The sequence below is a fragment of the Tachyglossus aculeatus genome, chromosome 5 (genome assembly GCF_015852505.1).
Source record: "Tachyglossus aculeatus isolate mTacAcu1 chromosome 5, mTacAcu1.pri, whole genome shotgun sequence".
Taxonomy (NCBI): Eukaryota; Metazoa; Chordata; class Mammalia; order Monotremata; family Tachyglossidae; genus Tachyglossus; species Tachyglossus aculeatus.
Window position 1 is genome coordinate 67,465,784 of NC_052070.1, and position 25,840 is coordinate 67,491,623.

A 25,840-nucleotide genomic window follows, 5' to 3' on the forward strand; every position below is an offset into this window, starting at 1 on the left:
CCTTCTGGTCAGGAGTTTAATAATGTCTAATAATTCTATTGTACTTTCCCAAGTGGTGCTCAATAAATATTATTGATTTACTATACCACCATTCTCCTAATTCTGAAGCAACAACCCCAGGATCATCCTTGACTCATCACTGTTTCTCCCTTTTCACATTCAAACTACTGATAAATCTTCCTGGCTCTTTCCTCACAACATTTCTCGCATCGGCCCATTCTTCTCCTCCAAAACCACCACCACGTTGGTCCAAGCTGTTCTTGTTTCATGGTTAGTCAGTCAAAAGTATTTATTGAGCAATTATGGTGTGCGGAATTCTATACTAAGCGCTTTGATGAATACAATATAACCATAACTAGATGAGACTATTGACTTAGAGTCCTCACTAGTCCCCCTGCTTCCAGCCTCTCCACTCTCCAATCTATACTACAAGCTGCTACATAGATCATCTTCTCAGAATACTCATCTCCCTCCTTTCCCCTGTTCAAAACCCTCCAATATCTTCTCATTTAATAATAATAATAACAGTGGCATTTATTAAGTGCTTACTATGTGCAAAGCACTGTTCTAAGCGCTGGGGAGGTTACAAGGTGATTAGGTTGTCCCACGGGGGATCACAGTCAATCCCCATTTTACAGATCATCATCATCATCATCAATCATATTTATTGAGCGCTTACTATGTGCAGAGAACTGTGCTAAGCGCTTGGGAAGTACAAATTGGCAACATACAGAGACAGTCCCTACCCAACAGTGGGCTCACAATCTAAAAGGGGGAAACAGAGAACAAAACCAAACATACTAACAAAATAAAATAAATAGAATAGAAATGTACAAGTAAAATAAATAGAGTAATAAATATGTACAAACATATACATATATACAGGTGCTGTGGGGAAGGGAAGGAGGTAAGATGGGGGGGATGGAGAGGGGGACGAGGGGGAGAGGAAGGAAGGGGTTCAGTCTGGGAAGGCCTCCTGGAGAAGGTGAGCTCTCAGTAGGGCCTTGAAGGGAGGAAGAGAGCTAGCTTGGCGGATGGGCAGAGGGAGGGCATTCCAGGCCCGGTGGATGACATGGGCCGGGGGTCGATGGCGGGACAGGCGAGAACGAGGTACGGTGAGGAGATTAGCGGCGGAGGAGTGGAGGGTGCAGGGTGGGCTGTAGAAGGAGAGAAGGGAGGTGAGGCAGGAGGGGGCGAGGTGATGGACAGCCTTTTAGCCCAGGGTGAGGAGTTTCAGCCTGATGCGCAGATTGATTGGTAGCCACTGGAGATTTTTGAGGAGGGGAGTAATATGCCCAGAGCGTTTCTGGACAAAGATAATCCGGGCAGCAGCATGAAGTATGGATTGAAGTGGAGAGAGACACGAGGATGGGAGATCAGAGAGAAGGCTGATGCAGTAGTCCAGATGGGATAGGATGAGAGCTTGAACGAGCAGGGTAGCGGTACAGGTGAGGTAACAGGCACAGAGATGTGAAGTGACTTGCCCAAAGTCACACAGGTGACAATTGGTGGAACTGGGATTTGAACCCATGACCCCTGACTCCAGTGCCCGTGCTCTTTCCAGTCTAAGCCACGCTGCTTCCCTTTTCATCATGCAAAAACTCCTTACTATTGGCTTCAAGTCTCTCCAGGTATTCTCCCCATCTTGTATATTAGCCCTCTTCACTGCCACCCTCCAGCTCGCTCCCTTTGTTCCTCTCTAACTGGACCTGTTCTCTACTCTCCTGCTCTGGTTTCTCCCCCAACCCCTTCAAACTGTTCCTGTAGCCTACAAGTCCCTTTTCCCCAAATCTCAGATACCTCTACCTCCAAAGGTTTCAAAAAAACTGTTCCTCCCCCTAGAAGCCTTCCTCAATTAACTCCCAATCTCCAAATCACAGAAAGCCATTAGCCACCTGTTCTATTTGCATATCAATTGATTTATACCCTCCATCAGCACTTGCACTTATGTTTGATCACTTAAACTGTCAATTTCTTCTGATTACCCCATTTTTAAATACTTTGTGCCATTTCTCTTATTAGAGTGAAAGTTCCTTGTGGGCAGGGGAGATGTCTCAGGTTTCGGGCCTATTTTCACAAGCCTTTTAAACAGTGCATTACACCCAGTGAGTGCTCAATAAATACCTTTACTATTACTTTCTGCTAGTCAATTGGAAACCCCTAACCCTGTTCTCCCTTCCGCTCTGACAGTGAGCTCCATGAGAGACACTCATGGAGACATGAAGGCTGTCTCTGACCCGATTACATTGTATCTATCCCAGTGCTTAGTACAGTGTTTGACAATTCATTCATTCAATCATATTTATTGAGTGCTTACTGTGTGCAGAGCACTGTACTAAGCGCTTGGGAAGTATATATTAAGTGCTTAACAAATGCCATTATTGACATCATGTAACTGTTGCTTGTCAATTAGAAGCTTGCACTTATAAAAGTTCAAGGCTGCAAATCATATGTTCCCCAACCACATGGGTTTCACATTTTTTTTCCCCTACAGCATAAGCCACGCAGATGAGGGCAAGATCACTAATCACACTGTTACAGCAACATGTCAGAGAGAACCAGGGAGCAACATGAACAGAAAAAAATTCAAGCCCTTTCCCCAAATGTTCCCATCCTTTTTCTTTCATCACTGGAAGTTGGCACTATTCTTTCAGGATTAAAACTAATAGCAATGCATCACATATTGTAGATTCCAGCTTGAGCTCAATTAATAGTCTATGTAGTGTGCAAGCACTGTTTGAAACACTGGAGAGTACAACTGAGGAAGAATCAGTCCCTATCCTCAAAGAGCTTACAATCTTGTGAAGAGTACAAACTGACACACACCATTCACAAACAGTTGGAGGAGGAAAAAAAAAAAACTAATCATATTTATTGAGGACTCGTTTTGTGTGGGGAACTATCCTAAGCACTTGAGGGAATACAAACAGCAATATAGCAAACACATTCCCTGCCCACAGTCTAGAGGGGGACATTACAGCAACTACAACACAGCCCACACATTTTGTTCCTCTAATGATAACCTTCTCACTGTACCTCAATCTCATCTATCTCAAGGCTGACCAATCACCCACATCCTGCTTCTGGCCTGGAATAGCATCCTTCCACATATCTGACAGACAATTACTCTCTCCCCCTTTCAAAGCCTTATTGTTGAAGGCACATATCCTCCAAGAGGCCTTCCCTGACTAAGCCCTCTTTTCCCCTTCTCCCTCTTGTGTTGACTTGCTCCCTTCACCCTTCCCTCCATCCCAGCCCCACAGCACTTATGTACACATCTGTCATTTATTTATTCACATTAATGTCTGTCTCCTCCTCTAGAGTGAAAGCTCATTGTGGGCAGGAAATGTGTCTATTGTTGCACTGTATTCTCCCAAGTGCTTATTACAGTGCTCTGCACACAGTAGGCACTCAATACATATGACTGAGTGAATCAATCAAGCTATCAACAACACTGCAGCTGTTGATAGTTTGGAGTACATTGTTTGGAAAGTATTCAGAGTCTAAGGCCCTACTTCTAGGTTTTTAGAAATGTGTGATTGAATGAGAAAATAGCACTCGGAGGCAAAGACTGTAGGACTGCTCCCCAGAGAAAGTCAGAAGAGAAATATAAGCTAATATCATCATTATTGTCTAGACTTATTCCAATTTTTGGTAGTTTAGAAAATCACCAAGGGGAAAATAATTTTTTTTTCACCCAGGTTCTGAAATTTAGATATTACAGTTGGGGGGAAAATGCCTCTGTCCTGTATAAACAGAAATGAGAAAATTAAAGCAATTCTGACTCTGAACCATGGCACATTCACTATGTGGCTCAGCTTCCTGTAAATGCAATGAACTGCACCAAGCATTTCAGAAAGTTCACACGCACAAAGCATGTTCCTTGTTCAAAATCTGAAGACAGACATAAAAATAGAAAGTCACATTCCCCTATCAGCCTAAAATGACTCCATGAAATTATGGAGTGTTTTTATTTTCCACTGCACTCACTCCACTACTTCACTTTGGTCCCTGTGACACCTGTGTGAGCTAGGGAGGCATTGGACTCGTCTTTTTATTGATGAGATCAAGTGACTTGCCCAAGGTCCCTCAGCAGGCCAATGGCAGAACTGGGACTAGAACCTAAGCTTCCTTACAGATCCCAGCTCCTTCCCCTTAACCATGTTGCCTAAGCAAATCAAGCTGAGCCAGCTTAAGGTGTGTCCAACAAGGGCCCACTTGACAGCCAAATTCAGCCCATCAGATTTTTAGCAAAAATCTTGGCACTTAATTAGCAGCATACGGTCAATTCGGTGAGATGAAGCTTGGTGGAATACATCCCTCGGCTCTTGAGTCTGTGAAATACCCAAATTGATCAATGGCTTACACCAAGTTTAAAACTGCCCACTTCTGTATTAATAGAGTTTTTAAACTTACTGCTAAAAAAAAAAAATCCCATATGTTCAGGCTACACTTCACTGTTGCTAGCCATAAAAGAAAAAAAAGAAAAAAGAAATAAACCCAGTCTGCCTTCATGTGCATATCTGGTCAAGTGACCCAACACTGAAATAACATGGAGGCCCCTGCCCTAGATATGCCTAAAGATTTTCAACACTAACACAAGCTTAATGTTGTTACCCAATACTTCCAATAACAGTGCTTAATAACAATGATGATATTAATAACTATGGTATTTGTTAAGCGTTTACTATGTACAAGCCACTGTAGTAAGCCCTGGACCAGATACAACATAGGTTGGATCTTTGGATGTGGTGTCTTTCTTTGACAACCAAGTTGACATTCTCAAACACCACCCATTCTACTGATCTCAACTCACTTGTTCCCTAATAATAATAATAATATTAATGGCATTTATTAAGCTCTTACTATGTGCAAAGCACTGTTCCAAGTGCTGGGGAGGTTACAAGGTGATCAGGTTGTCCCACATGGGGTTCACAGTCTTAATCTCCATTTTACAGATGAAGTAACTGAGGCACAGAGAATTTAAGTGACTTGCCCAAAGTCACACAGCTGACAAGTGGCGGAGCCGGGATTTGAACCCATGACCTCTGACTCCCAAGCCCATGCTCTTTCCACTGAGCCCCACTGCTTCTCGATATGTCAAAAGATTTATCCCTATCCCTTCGTCGATCTGTTACCACTAGCCCACAGACATGGATCACCTTCACAGTCTACTTCTTTTATTCCTGTGCATGAGCTGTGGAGAGCTGCTGATGGAAATACAGATATCAGGCCTCATCCACATCACGTTCATTTTTGCTTGCTTTATCTCTGCCCATCAATATTATTTCTCCAGTCTTATTGACACCCATGCCCGTTGCCCTCGCTAGTAGTTTCAGACTTTGAACTCCCTCCTCAACACCCCTGTCTCCCCCATCTCTTGTCCCTAATGGCCTGGGATCATAGTTTGAGAAAATCAAAACCCTCAAGTGTGATCTCCCTAAAATCCCGGATCACTTTTCTACAAAAAGGTTCGGTTCATGTTTCCCCACTCAAGAACCTCCAGTGATTGCACATCCAACTCCACATCAAACAGAAACTCCTTACTACAGGCTTTAAAGCAATCAGCTTGCCCCCTCCTACCTTATTGTGCTGATTTCCTATTACAACTCAGCCTGCACACTTTGCCCCTCTAATGCCAACCTACTCACTGAACCTTGATCTCATCTATCTTGCCATGCCCTCTTGCCCATGTCCTGCCTCTGGCCTGGAACTCCCTCCCCGTTCTTATCCATCTGGCCATCACTCTCCTTTTCTATAAGGCCTTATTTATTCATTCAATCATATTTATTGAGTGCTTACTGTGTGCAGAGCACTGTACTAAGCGCTTGGGAAGTACAAGTCGGCAACATATAGATGGTCCCTACCCAACAATGGGCTCACAGTCTGGAAGAGGGAGACAGACAACAAAACAAAACATATAGACAGGTGTCAAAATTGTCAGAACAAATAGAATTAAAGCTATATGTACATAATTAACAAAAGAAATAGAATAGTAAATATGTACAAGTAAAATAGAGTAATAAGTATGTACAAATTTATACAAGTGCTGTGGAGAGGGGAAGGAGGTAGGGTGGGGGGGATGAGGAGGAGGAGGAGAGACAAAGGGAGCTCAGTCTGGGAAGGCCTCCTGGAGGAGGTGTGCTCTCAGTAGGGCTTTGAAATTATATTTCCTCCAAGGGGCCTTCTCTGACTAGGCCCTCATTTCCTCTTCACCCACTCCGTTCTGTGTCACCTTTGCATTTGGTTTTGCATCTTTCATTCACCCCTCCTTCCACCCCACAGCATTTACCTATGTATGCATTATTTATTTATATAAATGTCTGTCTCCCCCTCTAAACTGTATATCCATTGTGGGCAGGGAACTGGTCCACCAACTCTGTTGTACTCTTCCAAGGGCTTAGTACAATGATAGGCACACAATAAGCACTTAAATATAATTAACTGATGCCCTGTTCCAGATGATGTGCACAGTCTAAGTAAGAGGAAAAACATGTCTTTGAGTCTTCATTTTAAAGATGAGGAAATTGAGGCACAAAAAGCATAAGAGACTTTCAGCAGGTCACATAGAAGACAAATGAGAAGCAGCGTAGTCTAGTGGATAGAATATGGGCTTGGTAGTCAGAAGGACCTGGGTTATAATCCCAACTCTGCCACTTGTCTGCTGTGTGACTTCGGAAAAGTCACTTCACTTCTCTGTGCCTCAGTTACCTCATCTTTAAAATGGGGTTAGCTTGTGTCTACCCCAGTTCTTAGTATAGTACCTGGAACATAATAAGTGCTTAATATCATTGAAAAAAATGGTGGAGTAAGGAATAGGACCTAAGTCACCTGACTCTTAGGCCCATTCTCTTTCCACTAGGTGACACGGTACACTATTTCATAATGCATGGATAGACAAAAAAACATAAAATACTACAAAGGATGCCAGAGGTGGCTAATAGCAATAAGAATAATAAAAATAATAACAATAGTGTTATTTATTATATACTTATTATGTGCCAGGCACTGTGTACTAAGTGCTCGGATGGATGCAAGCAAATCAGGTTGGACAAAGTCACTGTCCCACATGGTGCTCACAGTCTTAATCCCCATTTTACAGATGAGGGAAAAGACAGAGCTAACTTAAGTGACTTGCCTAAGGTCATACAGCAGGGAAGAGGCCGAGCCGGGAATAGAACTCAGGTCCTTCTGAATCCCAGGCTTGTGCTCTATCCGCTAGGCCACACTGGAACAGGGAATCAAGTTTCTTATCAAATTATACGTGTACAGAATTTCCGTAGTGACCAACTCTCTGTATAGCTGTGAGACCAGGACCCTCCCAAAAAAGGCACATCCAGTTTCTCAAACATCCCCAGCTATACTCGATATTAGATAAAAGTCAAAGATATTCTGGATTGCAGTCAGATCACCAACTCTGAGGATGTCTTCATTGCACCACAATCAATGATACTTACTGAGCATTTACTGTGTGCAGAGCAATGTACTAAGTGCTCAGAGGTGTACCTGGGAGCCTGGGAGGTGATTGGAGGACAGCTTTTTATCCAAGCAGTTGAAATGGAGTACACACAACCAGAGTAAAAAAGTGATTGTCCCTCACTGTTTGGAAACAACTGCAGCAAGCAGGAAAGTAGTAGTAGCAGCAGTATGTAGTAAGTGCCTATTTGGTGTGGGGCACAGTATTAGTTGCTTGGACAAACAGAACAACAAAGTAACACACTCCCCGCCCACAAGTAGCTTATACTTTAAGGGGAGAAAAATAAAAGCATTTAGAGAAGCAGCGTGGCTCAGTGGAAAGAGCCCAGGCTCTGGAGCCAGAGGTCATGGGTTCAAATCCCAGCTCTGCCAATTAATTATTTGCCAGCTGTGTGACTTTGGGCAAGTCACTTCACCTCTCTGTGCCTCAGTTACCTCATCTGGAAAATGGGGATGAAGACTGTGAGCTCCCCCCATGGGACAACCTGATCACCTTGGAACCTCCCCAGCACTTAGAACAGTGCTTTGCACATAGTAAGTGCTTAATAAATGCCATCATTATTATTATTATAACTAGAAAGGTGAAAACAATACATTGTGCTGACATATTACACAAATGCGAACGAAGACACAAATAAGTTCATAATTGCTAGGTGAAAATAACTCTCTCTGAGGATGATCAGGATATCAAAGGCCTGACCAGAAAACAGAGAGAGATCAATCCATAGAATTTATAGGGTACTCACTGTGTGCAGAGCACTGTAATAAGCTGAAACAAGTGGCCGACACATTAAGGTGGCAAAGAACAATCTTTACAAGGAATGGCTTGTCAATCATGCAGCCTTTTCAACCCACTTGCAAGCGCTAGTTACAATTTCTCCATCAGAGTGTCATCAGTGAATATGAAGGACAGGCCTCGCTATATATAATCCTCCATTAACCAAAAGATGAAGCATAATGGCTTGCTAAATTTATATCACATCTTATTGCCAAGAAACAGTGGCAGCAAGATGTACACCAAAACACGGAGAACTTCTTGCTAAGAACCCAAAACCTTTGGTTACTAACAGAAATAGTTACCCTGCAACAATGAAGCAAGTGTTCTTACTGTGGATTATATTGTATCTCTAGCCCAGCATTCAACAATAATGAAGGGAACCACACGGGAATAACCTGGAGGAAAAGGTATGCCCCTAAGATTCTTTACTTCCCCAAGTGCACTTATTAATTCCAGTACAATTGGAGATTTCAGTGAAACCAGTGAATCACAAATAACATGAACACTGAAGAAAATGTCAGAGTCACTGTTGCCTTTTTTGATATCTAAATACAAGGCACACATGTGATCTCCATGTGTCCCTAATGCCATCACTGAAGTGTAAAAATACTTTCTCTGTAGGTTATACAGAATCATTTTCAGACACCTCAGAAGCCACCTGACAAATAAGAAGCCTTATTCAAGACACACGGACCTAGCTCTCAAGCACCCAAAATGATGGCCTTGTTCCAATAACCTGAACTTTTCTCACTTTCCTTCACTGAAAAAGATTCCAAAGACTGTTTAGATAATTCACATGATACCATTAACACCTTGCTGTGAATAGGAAACTCAGAAAAGGATTACACTATTTCTTAAAGGCAAGCTATGTTTTCATGTCCTCCGTAATGATGTCCAATCCCAGTAGTAATAATATTCTCAATGGAAAGAAATATGAATTTGGATAATATGGATGGTCCAGTTCCCAATGTTGGAAAATTGTCGATTGATGTGTGATGAATGACTATAGCCAGGAGGCCTTCCCGGACTGAGCCCCCTCCTTCCCCTCCTCACAGCACCTGTATATATGTTTGTATGTATTTATTTCTCTATTATTTTATTTGTACATATTTATTCTTATTTATTTTGTTAATATGTCTTGTTTTGTTGTCTGTCTCCCCTTTCTAGACTGTGAGTCCACTGTTGGGTAGGGACTGTCTCTATATGTTGCCAACTTGTACTTCCCAAGCGTTTAGTACAGTGCTCTGCACACAGTAAGCGCTCAATAAATACGATTGAATGAATGAATAGCCCAAACCATTGCAACAAAAATATATGATTGTCCAGAACACGCCAGTGGGACAGCACTAAGAATAGTCAGAACTAAGATGAGTATCCTTGACTCCAATACCCCAGTGCCTGCCATACAGCTTTGCTTGCATAAACCCTACAGCTAAATAGAGGGAAAGAAGCCAAAGTTCTCTTTCTGAGATTTTCTTTTCTGAAATCAGAGCTTCTATTGCACCCTAAAGGCAGTCTAAGAGAATCTATTTCCCCATTGCTCTAAGGGGTAAGGTCAAGAGTTTATAAGCCAGATAATAAGAGCACTTATCTTAAAATGAAAACAGTATTCATACCTTTCTGATGTCCTTGTGGTTCACACTGGAAACTTGCTGTGAGGCAGGGACAGAAATCTTCTTCATCTCCACTGTCCACCACACACTATTACTCAAGTACCAAGACCTGAAATTTGGAACTTTAAACCCGTAGCCGTTTGGGGGCTCTAGAAGAGCAAAAAAAAGTAACTGAACCTTCCAGACATTTTTCCCTTTCCCCTATTACCTAAAACAGTATGCTGCTCCCTCTTCAAAGACATTTCTTCAGCAGATTTACAAGGTAACATCTGCTTCAGCAGCAGATGTTTACGCCAGAACAGTATTCTGCTCATTAATGCTTTTCTGGTTAACATCTATCTCACTCATTAGTTCTTAATAATACTTTCCATATCCAAACCATGCCAAAGACTCTCTCTTTAGAACTCTTTCTTATTGTTGCTGCTGTTGCTTCTGAATAAAGGACAAGTAAAAATAAGCCCCTCTAAGAAAGCTGCTGTGTGGCAGAGCTCTATCTTTGTGAACTGAACAAGCTGAAATCAATTAAAAGTGTGTGTTCAGAAAATGCATCTCAGCTGTCTAATTGTACCACCTCTGCTTTGGGGCCAAATTCTGGCTTTTGGCCAAACTGTCATCAAAACGGGTGCCCATTAGCATTGCTGTAGTTGTACCACTGCACGAGAGTATTTCAAGGGCTTGTTTGCGAGCAGGAGGGCCTGTTGGGTCTTGGCTGGAAATAAGACTCACTTTCCTCATCCCATTTGTTAAATCTCAGTTAAGGTACCTCGATGGCACATTCCCCCAGCTGAAATGCCACAACATGGAGCAAACTGCAGAGAGGATTCCGGGTGATAGATGAATAGAGGGACACAACTCCCTTTCTCTTCTTCCTTTTCTCCACCCTTAAGGAAGAAGGGGGCCATCTGCTTACCCAGATATAAGCTAAACTTAGAGTGAAATAGGCTTCAGCTGGTAGTGGGTTGTACCAAGCTACATCAATCATGATTGCTCTTCATAGTGAAGATACTACACCCACCACCTGAGTCTGGTTGTTCCTCTGTGTTTAAACATTTTCTGAAGCAGCAAAATAGGTGTGCATTTAAATAAACTGAGTTATAAATACATAAAGTTAAATTGTTCTGTCCTTTCTCGGGGGAACTCAGGCCAACAGAAATGTATTGTTTCAAACCTGGAAAAAAAATACTGCTTAATAAATCATCAGCTGAGGTTGCCATGGGAACAATAAATGTATCATCACCTGTATTGTTAAATTTCATATATCCATCCCTGCAGGAAGGAGACAGTGCTGGTTCTTAAGAGTATAAAAGAAAACATCAACTTAGTAATTTTAATGCATAGGCTGAAGCCACACTTAGGTGCTAGAAAAGAAGGAACAGCTCACTATAATTATGCTAACAGTCAGCCTTCTTGAGGATAAGAACACTTTCTAAATGAATAGTCAGAGAGACAGTGTTGCCTAGCAGATGAAGCACAGGTGTCAGAGACAGGGTTCTAATCCCAGCTCCACCACTTATCTGCTGTGTGACTTTGGGCACGTCATTTAACTTCCCCGTGCCTCAGTTACCTCATCAGTCAAATGGGGATTAAGACTCTGAGCTCTGTGTTGGAGAGGGACTGTGCCCAATCTGATAAACTTTTTTTATGGCATTTGTTAAGCACTTAGTACGTGTCAAGCACTTTTTTAAGTGTTGGGGTAGGTACAAGTTAATTAGGTTGGACACAGCCCCTCTCCCACATGGTGCTCACAAAGTAGGAGGGAGAAGAGGCATTTAATCCCCATTTATCAGCTGAGGAACCTGAGGCACAGAGAAGCTAAGGTTACACAGCAATTATTGACAGCTGAAATTAGAACTCCGGGCCTCTAACTTCCAGGCCCATGCTCTAACCACTTATATTTAACCCAGTGCTTAGTACAGTGCCTGGCACCTAGTATGTACTAACAAATATCATAAAAAAGAATAATTCTGCAACAATATCTGCAATTCATTCATTCAGTCGTATTTATTGAGTGCTTACTGTGTGCAGAGCACTGTACTAAGCGCTTGGGATGTACAAGTTGGCAACATCTAGAGACGGTCCCTACCCAACAGCGGACTCACACTCTAGAAGGGGGAGACAGACAACAAAACAAAACATATTAACAAAATAAAATAAATAGAATAAATATGTACAAATAAAATAGAGTAATAAATACGTACAAATATATATGCATATATACAGGTGCTGTGGGGAGGGGAAGGAGTAAGGCGGAGGGGATGTGGAGGGGGAGAGGGGGAGAGGAAGGAAGGGCTCAGTCTGGGAAGGCCTTCTGGAGGAGGTGAGCTCTCAGTAGGGCTTTGAAGGGAATTATGTATATAATTTATACAGATTATATGCAATGTATGTATATATCTGTAATTCATTTATTTATATTAATGTCTGTCTCCCACCGTGTATTGTAAACTATTATGGGCAGGGAACTTGTCTACCTACTCTGCTATACTGTACTCTTCAAAGCACTTAGTACAGTAAGCACTCAATAAATATGACTGATTGAAAGCTACAGTCTTTACAGTGACCCATGCTTCAGTAACAAATGGAGAAGGCACTGTAAATTACTGTGTAGTATTAGAAAAATATCGGTGAATCTATTTGGTGAACTACTTTCTTGATATTTATAATAATAATTATTCATAATTATTATTATACTACTTGTAAAACACTTACTATGTGCCAAGCACTGTTCTAAATTCTAATACGAGTTAATCAGCTTAGACATAGTCCTTGTCCCACATGGGGATGACAGTCTAAGTAGGAGGGAGTAGGATTTAATCCCCATTTTGCAGATGAGGTAATAGGCACAGAGAAGTTAAGTGACTTGCTCAAGGTCACAGAACAGACACGTGGCAGAGCTGGTTTTATATCCCAGCTCTTCTGACTCCATGGGCCAGGCTTTTGATGTGTCTGTAACTCTAAAATAAGATGGACTTGCACCAATCAGTGGCAGCGTGGCTTAGTGAAAAGAGCCCGCGCTTGGGAGTCAGAGGTTGTGGGTTCTAATTCCGGCTCCACCATTGATCAGCTGTGTGACTTTGGGCAAGTCACTTGACTTCTCTGTGCCTCAGTTACCTCATCTGTAAAATGGGGATTAATACCATGAGACCCACATGAGACAACCTGATTACCTTGTATCTACCCCAGTGCTTAGAACAGTGCTTGGCACATAGTTGTTGTCTGTCTCCCCCTTCTAGACTGTGAGCCTGTTGTTGGGTAGGGACTGTCTCTATATGTTGCCAACTTGTACTTCCCAAGCGCTTAGTACAGTGCTCTCCACACAGTAAGTGCTCAATAAATACGATTGAATGAATGAATGAATGAACAAATGCCATCATTATTATTTAAAATATGCAGTAAAATTACATTAAAACACATTAAATTTTGTATGTGGGGAAACACACGTTGTGGAGAAATGTGAACATTATAAAATATGTAGAGTTCTACTATTTTGTCCCAAAGATATCTGAATTCTGACCAAAATCTGAAGCTCATGTCAGCAGTCAGCAGAGAAGCATAGGTCACTGAAGTTTTTAATCCATGCACTTAAGGAATTTGAACTTGAAATTTTTGCATCTTTCTTATTTTCTCTATCAAAATAAATTATGAGTGAAATTTTGGTTCAGGTGCAGTTAGAAGATGAATAGCAATGACTTAAAACAGGATTTTATTTCAGTATGCTATTGTTGCTGTCCAATTACATCCTTAAGACTCTACCCCTATGAACTACACCTACCAACCCTCCTCAAATAAAACGGACAATTACTCTCTCCTACTTCAAAGCCTTATCAAAGGCAAATCTCCTCCAAGAGGCATTCCCAGACTAAGCCCCACTTTTCCTCATCTTCCACTCCCTTCTGCGTCATCTTGACTTGCTCCTTTGCTTCTCCCCCCCTCCCATCCCCACAACACTTATGTACACATCTGTAATTTTATTTATTTGTATTGATGTCCGTCTCCCCCTCTCTGGATCGTAAGCTCACTGTAAGCAGGGAATGTGACCATTCATTACTGTGGTCTCCCAAGCACTTAGCATAGTGCCCTGCACACATTAAGTGCTCAATAAATATGATTGAATGAATAACGAATGAACTATACTGCCGATTTTCTTTCTGTAACTGTGACTCACATTTTTTATTTGTTTAATGGCATTTGCTAAGTGCTTGCTATTTTCCAGGCACTGTAGTAAGTGCTAGGATGCATGCAAGCCAATCAAGTTGGAAACAGTTCATGTCCCATGTATGATCCACAGTCTTACTTCCCATTTTACAGAGGAGGAAACTGAGGCACGAAGTGGTTTGGCCAAGGTCACACAGCAGACAAGTGGCAGAGTCAGGATTAGAACCTGGATCCTCTGACTCCCAGGGTCGTGCACTTTCCTCTTGGCCACACTATCTTCCTGTATTAGCTGCTTCCCAAGAAGCAGTGTGGTTTAGTGGAAAGAGCATGGGCTTGGGAGTCAGAGGTCATGGGTTCAAATCCCAGCCCTGCCGCTTGTCAGCTGTGTGACTTTGGGCAAGTCACTTAACTTCTCTGTGCCTCAGTTGCCTCATCTGTAAAATAGGGATTAAGACTGTGAGCCCCACATGGGGCAACCTCATTGCCTTGTATCTACCCCAGCGCTTAGGACGGTGCTTGGCTCATAGTAAGTGCTTAACAAATACCATAATTATCATTATTATTAGATTATAAGCTTTTTGAATTCAAGGATGATACCCTGTAAATCTGTTATATTATCCTAAGTGCTAGGACAGTTCACAACACATAATAGATGCTCAATGAATACTACTGATTTCTTGATTGATGTTCATTTTGCTATCCACAATATTTTAGGAAGGAGTGTGGATTACCAGTATTATTTCTTTCATCTGACCTAAGCTTCATAGAAAGGTGGGTGGTCAGAGAGGACAGTGATAAAACCAAGAAAATCCTTTCTCTGTTCAAAAAAAAAAAAGGCAAAAATGGAAAGTGGAGTGCTCGGATACAGGGTTTTTGCTTTGTTTTGTTTTTTATGGCATTTGTTAAGCACTTACTATATGCTAAGCCTTGTATTAAGCCTTGGGGTAGATAGAAGACAATCAGGTTGGGCACAGTCCATGTCCCACATGGGGTTCACAGTCTTAATTCCCACTTTATAGATGAGGTAATGAGGCACGGAGGAATTAAGTGACTTTCCCGGGGTCACACAGCAGATAGGTGGCAGAGTCAGAATTAGAACGCATGTCTTCTGACTCCCATGCCTGTGTTCTTTCCTCTAGGCCACACTGCTTCCTCAGACTTGCACAGCAAGTCACATTACCTTAGGTAAAATGCATGGAAAGTATCCCAACAAACCGACAGGAAACACTTAAATTTCAAGACACCAAGTTTTAATGCCTTTCTACTCCTCTGTATCCCGGGTTAGCCATTTATGCTCAAAAACTGATAATTGTCTCAAATGTCTAATAATAATAATAGCATTTATTAAGCACTTACTATGTGCAAAGCACTGTTCTAAGCGCTGGGGAGGTTACAAGGTGATCAGGTTGTCCCACGGGGGGCACACAGTCTTCATCCCCGTTTTACAGGTGAGGGAACTGAGGCTCAGAGAAGTAAAGTGACTTGCCCAAAGTCACACAGCTGACAAGTGGCGGAGTCGGGCTTTGAACCCATGACCTCTGACTCCAAAGCCCGGGCTCTTTCCACTGAGCCATGCTGCTTCTCTAATAATGATCTAATTATTATCTAAGAATTATTATCTAATAATGATAATAATTGGGATATTTGTTAAACTCTTACTATATTCCACTGTGGCACCCACTGAGGTAGATACTATACAATCAGATCGATCAATAAATCAATTGATGGAATTTATTGAGTGCTCACTTTGTGCAGGGCACTGTACTAAGTGCTTGGGAGAGTATAATACAACAGAATTAGCAGTCATGTTCCCTGCCCATAATGAGAGGTGCCTCTGGAAGTAGCATGGACTCCAAAGGCTACCACTACTACACTATTACAAGCAGAGAGCTAGCAACCTGAAAAACTCAACAGGTTCCCCTCTGCCTCATCATCATCATCAATCGTATTTATTGAGCCCTCACTGTGTGCAGAGCACTGTACTAAGCGCTTGAAATACTAAGCGCTATTGCCTCATCTCCTCCCATGACAAAACTGCGCTTTGCACATAGTAAGCACTCAATAAATACTATTGACTGATGGATGGATTGACAGGCAGCAGCTCTATCTTGAGCCGAATTGCCCCTAGCAGAGAAGCAGAGTGGTTCAGTGGAAAGAGCACGGGCTTGGAAGTCAGAGGTCATAAATTCTAATCCTGGCTCCGCCACTTGTCAGCTGTGTGACTTTGGGCAAGTCACTTAACTTCTCTGTGCCTCAGTTGCCTCAACTGTAAAATGGGGATGGAGACTGTGAGCCTCATGTGGGACAACCTGATCACTTTGTAACTCCTCAGTGCTTAGAACAGTGCATTGCACATAACAAATACCATCATTATTACTATTATCATTATCAGTGGCCCCTGCTGCTCTCTGCAACTATTCATTTATTCATTCAATTCTATTTATTGAGCACTTACTGTGTGCAGAGCACTGTACTAAGCTCTTTGGAGAGTACAATACAACAAATTAAAAGACACATTCCCTGCCACAGCAAGCTTACAGTCTAGAGGACAAGCATGAGACTGGAAGTCAGAAGCCCCAGTTACTGATCCCAGCTCTGCCACTGTTGGATTGGGAGACCTTGAGGAAGTTATTTAACCTCTCTTGGCCTCAGTTTCCTCATCTGTAAATGGGATTAGAATAAAGGCTCTTTCTGCTCTTATGATCTGAGCCACCACATGGGATAGGGACTGTATGCTCCAATTCTTTTCAATCTGCCCCAGCACTTAGCACAGTATATCAGCACATACTAAGCATTTTACAAATATCATAATTACTAATTATGGTCAGTGAGGAGGAATAGGTTCCTGCCCTTCTATTGAGTTTGTTTTATATTGGCCACCCAATCAATCAATGGACTCTGTTGAGCACTTACTACGTGCAAAGCACTCTACTAAGTGCTTGGGAGCGTACAATATAACAGAGTTGGTAGACATGTTTCCTGCCATAATGAGCTTACAGTCTAGACAGGGAGACATAATAATAATAATGATAACAATAACAATGGTATTTGTTAAGCACTTACTATGTGCCAGGCACTGTACTAAGCGCTGGGTGGATAGAAGCAAATCGGGACGGACACAATCCCCATCCCATGTAGGGCTCACAGTCTCAATCCCTATTTTACAGATGAGTGAACACTTCACTTCACAGAGAAATGAAGTGACTTACCAAAGGTCATACAGCAGACACGTGATGGAGCTGGGATTAGAACCTGTGACCTTCTGAATCCAGGCTCATGTTCTGTCCACTACGCCATGCTGCTTCCAACATGAAAATACATTATGGATATGCTCATAATTCCTGTGGGGCTGAGTATGGGGTGAATATCACCTGCATCGAGTATCAGGTGTGCAAATCCAAGTGCAAGGGTGATGCAGAAGGGAGAGGGAGTAGGGGAAAAGAGGGTTTAGTGGGGGGAAGGCCTTGGAGGAGATGTCATTTCAATAAGGTGTCGAAGGTGGGGAGAGTGATTGTCTATCAGATATGAAGGGGGAGGGTGTTCCAGAGAAGCAGCGTGGCTCAGTGGAAAGAGCACAGGCTGTGGAGTCAGAGGTCATGGGTTCAAATCCCGGCTCCGCCACTTGTCAGCTGTGTGACTTTGGGCAAGTCACAACTTCTCTGGGCCTCAGTTCCCTCATCTGTAAAATGGGGATGAAGACTGTGAGCCCCACGTAGGACAACCTGATTACCTTGTATCTCCCCCAGTGCTTAGAACAGTGCTTTGCACATAATAAGTGCTTAATAAATGCCATCATTATTATTATTATTATTATTATTATTATGTGGGCAAGGGGCAGCAGTGACACAGATGAGATCAGGGTACATTGAGTAGGTTGGAGTTAGAGGAGAAAAGTGAGCAGGCTGGAATATAGTAGGAAATCAGCAAGGTAAATAAGATGAGGGGCAAGCTGATTAAGTGTTTCGAAGCCAAAGGCGGAGTTTCTGTTTGATGTAATAGTGGATGGGAGAGTGCAATAGAACAATAAACATACAGATTTCCCTGCCCGTGATAGCTTAATACTATTATTACTCTAAACAAAAGTTTCATTTCTCTGCTTTAAGTGTTTGGCTGTGCTCAGAGAGGTGGCGACAGATTATTTCCACATTCTGTAGGAAAGAAAGTTGCCTAATCGCACTAAAGACTCAGCATAAGGTAGATGAACAATCACAGCCAAGTAAACAGGCACGGCGAGCTGCTGCCGATTTGCACAATTGAAATGCATGGGGAATAGGCATGAAACGGAAGGGAAGGCCGAGGTCAGCAGAAAGACTGTCTTGACAAGGCAATACTGAGCTCCATTAAGGATTGGGCCTGTCCCATCCCAACAGGACATCTGGCTAAACATTCACCAGGGAGACATGACTATCAGGCTTACCTGAATAATTTGATACTAGGTTACCTTACATGGATAGTGGTTATGATCCGGGTCTGTTTTCACTGCTGATCGGGCAGTAATTCTAATGGTCTAGCACTTAATTTAGCTCAAAGCTCTCTTCAGCAAATCCTTTCACAGATACACAAACTCTGCAGAGCACGGAGCCTAAGAGGGGCCTCTTATCGCTTCTATTTTTCTTCCTTAATCCTTTTTAAAACGGATTTTATGCTTGAAAGGTTTCCAGATTAACAGCCCTGGGGACCAAACCCATCCGATTAATCTGCAGCATCTGTATTGTCTCTATTGTCCATGCATAAGGACAAAAGTAACAACTTGGGAGAACGGTGTCTGTCAGGTCGAAATTTCCCATTTGTGGGCAATGATTTGATAAGAAAATCCCTGGTTGCATGGGGACAGGGAGTTCTAACCTGGAGAAGCTGTTGGAGCTGCTGCTTCAGTCAATGATCCCAGATGATTCTGACTCACTCACTGAGAAGTGGTAAGCTGTCTGCAACCATGTTCAACAAGACTGTGGAAACTCCGTTGTGTCAGCTCCTATTCAATCTCCATGAAACACAGGCACAAAATAATGGAACCAGAGCACTTCTCAGAGCTTATTCTCCAGAGCAATGTTCTCACGTCCACCAGGAACCATCCCACTCTGAGCCCAAGATTATTTTTATTTTTTCATTGGTATGCGTTAAGTGCTTACTATCTGTGAAGCACCATTCTATGAGTGGGGGTAGATAAAAGTTAATTGGGTCAGACACAGTTCCTGTCCCACAGGAACTCACAGACTACTAGGAGGGAGAATAAGGTATTGCACTCCCATTTTACAGTTGAGGAAACTAAAGCATAAAAAAGTGAAGTGACTTGCCCAAGGTCACTCAGCAAGCAAATGGCAGAGCCATGATTAGAAACCAGTCCTCTTACTTCCAGGCACGTGATTTTTCTACCAGGTTGAGGTGCTTGCAATAATACAGAAAAAGAATAAATTAACAGTAACAGTCACACAAAACCATACCTCTATCATTCAATCGATAAATGGTATTTATTGAGCACTTATTGTGTGTAGAGCACTGTACTAAGCACTTGGGGGAATACAAAACAACAGAGTTGGTAGATACATTCCCTTGCCCACTGACTCTTCCATTCACTCCTCTAGACCTTATGCTCCTCTGGGAAGGGAATGTGTCTTCCAATCCGTTTTATTTTGCTCTCTTAATGTTTAGTACAATGCTCTGCACATAGTAAGTTCTTAATAAAGATGACTGATTGTATAGAATCTATATGGCAAAATGTATTTAATTTATTCCATTCTAATTCCTCTCATTTCTGTGATTGTTCTGGGCACCGCCTGAACAAGGCAACATGAAGCAAAGCTCTTCAACTGCAAACATGCAATATTGAGCACGTTTTACCACTTGGGCTCTGTTTGAGGTGAACTTACACCTCCTGATTACTGTTACTGCAATGTCAAAACTTTCAAAATAATGACCACTTAGAAGCAATTGCTATTTTAACCAGGAATTGGGATCATAAGTCTTCTGTTTAAAATGCAATTGTGTGTTGAATACTTCCAAAGGTGTAGGGCTCTAATTCCCTCCCAGGCAACTTCTGTTTCAATGAAATTTTTCATTTGCAAATTAGATTTGCTTGAAGCAGAAAATGAAAAGTCATCATGAAGCACCCTGAGAAAAGGGGCCATTCCCTACCTACCAGGAACAATTAACTGCAACATCTGCAGTTGCAAAAATCAATCTTCTTGGACAGTTTATGCTTTATGGGATATCAAAAACAGAATCCAAAATCCAAACCAGCGCTACCAGCTGCTAATTCTAATGACAAACCCTGACTGTTTATTCAAATTGAACTGTAAAGTAGTAGAGAATTCCAACCCAACCCCTCTCTGGGAAGTCAAAATTCTTAGGGAATGGGAGCTAATTCCGAGCTTCTTAATCAAGTCTCTGGTGAAACAAGGTGAGCTTTCGCTTTGCACTTATGCTTCAAGTCAGATCAGTATTTTCCTTAATGGGGCATAAACCTTCATTTCCATCAAGGTGGCAACTAACTCTCAGATGTTTGGATTTTTTTGACTTTTAGTAAGTCTGTGATGTGATTCTTTCTCATATGTGTGTGTGTGTGTGTGTGTGTGTGTGTGTGTGTGTGTGTAATCAATGTAGAATTTTGAGAGCTGAAGAAGTCTAGAGTTGAGTCTGAATGATGCACTCATCCACAGAGTGGGCAAAAAGGCCTGAACGAATTCATTCACTCAGTCATATTTATTGAGTACTTACTATGTGCAGACCACTGGACTAAGAGCTTGGAAAGTACAACTTGGGCAGTAACCTTCAGCAGACGCTCTAGACACCATTCATTCATTCATTCATTCAATTGTATTTATCGAGCACTTACTGTGTGCAGAGCACTGTACTAAGTGCTTGGGAAATACAAGTCAGCAACATTTAGAGATGGTCCCTACCCAACAACGGGCTCGGACTGGGTCTTAGATATTGCTTCCTGTAACACCACATAGGGATGGTCGCCATAGTCACGCAGTCACCTTGGCTGCCCCAAATGAACATTCATGTTCATTTCTGCTCTAAACTGACTAAGAACCATCTCCATAACACATGCTCATCATTTCCCAGTTCGAGCGTGGCTCTTCAATATGACGTAATGGCCACCTCGGCTTCAACCTCTATTATTTAAATGTCCATCTGCAAGAAAGGCTGATCTCAAAAAACATTCAGTTCTGCCAGAACACATGTTTTCACCATACACTTTGGCCAGAGAGCAACAGCAGACAGAAAACATGTATTTGTCTGGATTAAATGGGTTATGGTGTAGGAAGAAGTGGTTGTGCACATATGTGTGGCATTTGATGTGGGTGAATACTACACTGTAAGTGTTCCTTAATGCAATCAATCAATGATAGCATTTACTGAGGACCTACCCTGTGAAGAGCTGTGTACCAAGCACCCGGGAGAATACAATACAGTCAGTTGTCACAATCCCTGCCTTCAAAGAGCTTTTGCAGAGCTCGGCAAGGAACACAACCCCAATTTATAGTACTGTGCATTGTTATTTATGAATCACTGTATGCTTTGAGGTTGTTTACAGTAGTCAGTCAATCACGACTAAGTAGTCAGAGTAGTCAGAGTAGTCAGAGTAGTCAGTCAATCTTGTTTAGCCCTGAAACTTGCACTTCCCAAGTGCTTAGTACAGTGCTCTGCATACAGTAAGCACTCAATAAATATGATTGATGATGATGATGATGATATTTATTGATAACACTGTGTGCAGAGCACTGTACTAACTGCTTGGGAGAGTACAGTATAACAATAAACAGACACAAGCCCTGTAATGTGCCAATTCATTCATTCAGTCGTATTTATTGAGTGCTTACTGTGTGCAGAGCACTGTATTAAGTGCTTGGGAAGTACAAGTTGGCAACATATAGAGACGGTCCCTACCCAACAACGGACTCACAGTCTAGAAGGGGGAGACAGACAACAAAACAGAACATGTGAACAGGTGTCAAGTCATCAGAATAAATAGAAGTAAAGCTAGATGCACATCATTAACAAAATAAAATAAATAGAATAGTAAATCACCGCTAGTGATTATAACAGTAACATTCCACCAGGCGATAATATTGAATCCATTACTATTTTATTTTTATATCCATGCCAGGGATATCATCAATGGATAATATCAAGAAAACTGGTCAATATGGGTGGGCAACTAACAAGTCAAAATATAGCAGGTTATCATGTAAAAGTAGAAGAGGTACTCTTCTAAAGCCAAGGATGATTTTGGTTGTCCAGCTCAAGAACTGATCTAAATATTTTTCTCCTTCACCATTTCAGTTATTTCGTAGCCTACTGTAAATAGACTGTGATGTACTCATAGATCAGGAAGCAAATTTTGCTTTGGAGCTAAAAAACAGGACAAAATATGCTATGGTTTAGTGGATAGAGCACAGGCATGGGAGTCAGAAGGTCATGGGTTCTAATCCCAGCTCTGCCACATGTCTGCTGTGTGACCTTGGACAAGTCGCTTCACTTCTCTGGGTCTTGGTTACCTCATCTGTAAAAATGGGGAATAAGAGTGTGAACCCTATGTGGGACTGGAACTGTGTCCAACCTAACTACCTTATATCTACCCCTGTGCTTAGAACAGTGCTTGGCACATAGTAAGTACTTAACAAGTACTATTATTATTACTATTATTATTATTCACCAGCACGGCCACTTTTCAGGCATTAGCCCTGAAACTGGTATTCAGAATTCCTGTTGACAGTTTCTGGCATGCATTGAAATAATGTTCAATTCTTGACTTTCTTGGTTAACTTTCTACAGTTCCCTTCGGATTCTACATATTTGGTTAAAATTTTCGTAAAGAAACAACTCTCACAACCTAGCCGCTGAGGCCCAGGGCAAGACATATTTTTTTTTCCAGGGGATCTCTTTACCTAAAATGTCTATTGCTGACCCAAATCTGTGTTTGTCAGTTATGTTATTTATGAAGTACATACACTGTACTGAGCACTGCGCTAAGCATTGAGGTAGGTACAAGATGCTCAAGTCAGACACAGTCCCTTTCTCACACATGGCTCACATTCAAGGAGTCGGGGAAAGTGAGTAACTTTTGTTTATTGTTAGATTGTACCCTCCCAAATGCTTAGTACAATGCTTTGCACACAAGAAGTGTTCAATAAATACGTGTGAATGAATGAATAAATGAAACTGACTAAATTACATATTTATTCATGGTAACGTCTCCCCCTCTAGACTTTAAGATTGTTGCGGGTAGGGAACATGTCTGCTAATCCTTTTGAATCGTGCTCTCCCAAGCACTTAGTATAGTGCACTGCTTATAATAAGCAGTCAATAAATATGATCGATTGATTGATTGATTGAAACAGACATAGAAATGTAAACCGACTTGCCAAAATTCTGGTGGCAGGGCTGGGATGAGAACTCAGGTCACCCCACCTCAGTCCCATGGTGTTCTCACTAGGCCTGCTGCCTCCCCAATCTATTCCTCTGCACCAGGAGGACACTTCCACGAACACTGCCATGCAGGCAGGTCTTTAAATCTCCATTTCCCGGCCTTATCTCAGTTATTCTAACCTCACCCGTCTCCTCTTAACAGAGAGCTTTTGGATCTTTGCCAGTCCCTCCGTCTGTCTCTCACCCATCAACCATGCCGGCAATCATAGCAATCTCAGCAGTTTGCTGGACTGGTGGTGGGATAACAAGAGCCGGGTAGAGCCCACACAACAAGCCAGTAGCCATCCATCAGGCCAGTTCATACTTAGATCCACATTCTCCAGCCAAAATTCCATTCTGCCTAGGTTCAAAACCAACGACTTTCAGCCAATTCCCAAATAATCTGCTTAATCCCCCTTTGATTTGAGTGAAAGGGAAGCTAGAAATGTTGCCTTGTGGAGACAAATGTGACTCAGAATTGGGTATTCGGAAGTGGGCATAGAGTTTGCCCGGGGGTGTAGGCTTGGCCAGTGGGTTTCAACCAGCTCTTTATTGGGAGAAGTGCTGGGGAGAAGGCAGACTCTCAACTGAAGTTTCTAAAAGCTGGACCACAGGTCCTCAGGATTCAAGCCAGCATCCTCTTCCCCCTCTACCAGTTGGCAGGCAGGCAGGGAGCACAAACCTGTTCTATGGGCTTCAGTTTGGGGAGCTTCACTCTCCAACCCTGGCACCCCCACTGACCTATGTGAGCCAGCCAATGAAAATCCTTCAAACTGGCACCAGAACAGTGAGATCTGATCTTCCATTCTTTCCCCTGAACAGCCTGTAAACATTCTTCTTTTAAAATAATAAAGCCAAGCTCTGCCTCCAGCTGTGAATTCTGTCCTTGGCTACTCAGTAGCACTGGGGCTAAGGCCGGGGAACTCTGGCTTTTGAAAACTCACATACTTCCTTCCTCTCAGTCCTCTCCAGTCTCCCGAAGTGCTCAGAACACTTTTTTATCCTCAAGTCTGTCTCCATCATAAAAAACCTTTTTCTACGTATTCCCTCATGTCAGGGAGGCCTTATTTGCCTGAGTGAGGTAGCATGCAACTTCTCTCTCCATCTCTCCTGGGGAAATCTGGTTCAACTTCTCTCCTCTTGAGACTCACCAGTTTTTGCAAACTCATCGCAACAGTTCTCTTCTAGGCATGAAGCAGTCCCCCTTGACTCGCTTTGCATGGCCCTGCTCATTTAATACCAGGTATTTTCCAGTTAACTTTGCATTACACCTATTACTTTCACATCCAGGATACCAGATCCCACTCCTAGACTTTGTATTCCTTCTGCCCTTTGATTCTGAACATTTCTTAGGTTTTCCACCTTGGGGAAAAATAACAACAATAGGAGGGCTAAATGCTCTGGAATTCTCCTTCAATTTGGAGACTTGTTGACACTGTAAACACTTCTGTCTGTTACTGCTGAGAAGTACCCTGGAGATGCTGTAGGTGCAGAAGGCTAAGAACTGCATTCCAATTTCCATCACATTCACATGATGCTGGCACTAGATTCCTCCCAAGCTGTATCCCAGAAGGCACTGGGATGAAAAACAAAGGACTCTGCAAACATTGCAACACTGAAATTATTTGCATGCAAGAGGAGATGGAATCCCTTTCATTTAGACTTATGCCTTGTAACCTTGACCAAAATGCCACTTGGAAAATACTCTGGGCTGTGTCTAACTAGAAAGGAAAACGTGCTGAATATGCCTTGTGACCTTGACCAAAATGCCACCTGGAAAATACTTTGGTCTGTGTGTAACTAGAAAGGAGAGGCATTAGCACATTTTGATTTCAAGGAATTGGTTGGGAAAGGTGTTTTGTCCTTGACATTCACTTCTCTTGTTAAAAAGTAATTTGCCATTTTTTTTAAATTTCCTTGAAAACGCAGAACATGCTATCTATCTGCAAAAGTTAATTTGTGCCTAAAAGGAATCTAAAAGGAAAGACCCAAAAGGAAGACCTCAATCTCATCTATCTCCCCGCCTACCTCTCACCAAGTCATGCCTCTGACCTGGAACTCTCTCCTTCTTCATATTTGACAGACAATTACCCTCTCCACTTTCAAAGCCTTACTGAAGGCACATCTCCGCCAAAAGGCCTTCCCTGACTATGCCCTCATTTCCCCTTATCACACTCCCTTCTGCATCACTCTGTTTTGCCTCCTTCATTCACCCCTTCCTCAGCCCCACAGCACTTATGTCCATACATTAATTCATTTATTTATATTAATGTCTGTCTCCTCCTCTGGACTGTGAGCTCATTCTGGGCAGGAAATGTGTCTATCAAATGATGATGTTGATGATAATGGCACTTATTAAGCACTTACTATGTGCAAAGCACTGTTCTAAGCGCTGGGGAGGTTACAA

At 42.3% G+C, this 25,840-nt stretch overlaps 1 long non-coding RNA gene across 1 annotated transcript in view; it reads left to right on the forward strand.

Moving 5' to 3' along the window:
- The window catches only part of LOC119928177, a 43,550-nt gene extending 34,590 nt beyond the window's left edge, over positions 1-8,960 (forward strand). Inside the window, exons 2-3 of the long non-coding RNA XR_005451054.1 lie at positions 8,608-8,661; positions 8,876-8,960. This is a non-coding gene — a long non-coding RNA (uncharacterized LOC119928177). The remainder of the gene's footprint in view (positions 1-8,607; positions 8,662-8,875) is intronic.
- The last annotated feature ends 16,880 nt before the right edge of the window (positions 8,961-25,840 follow it).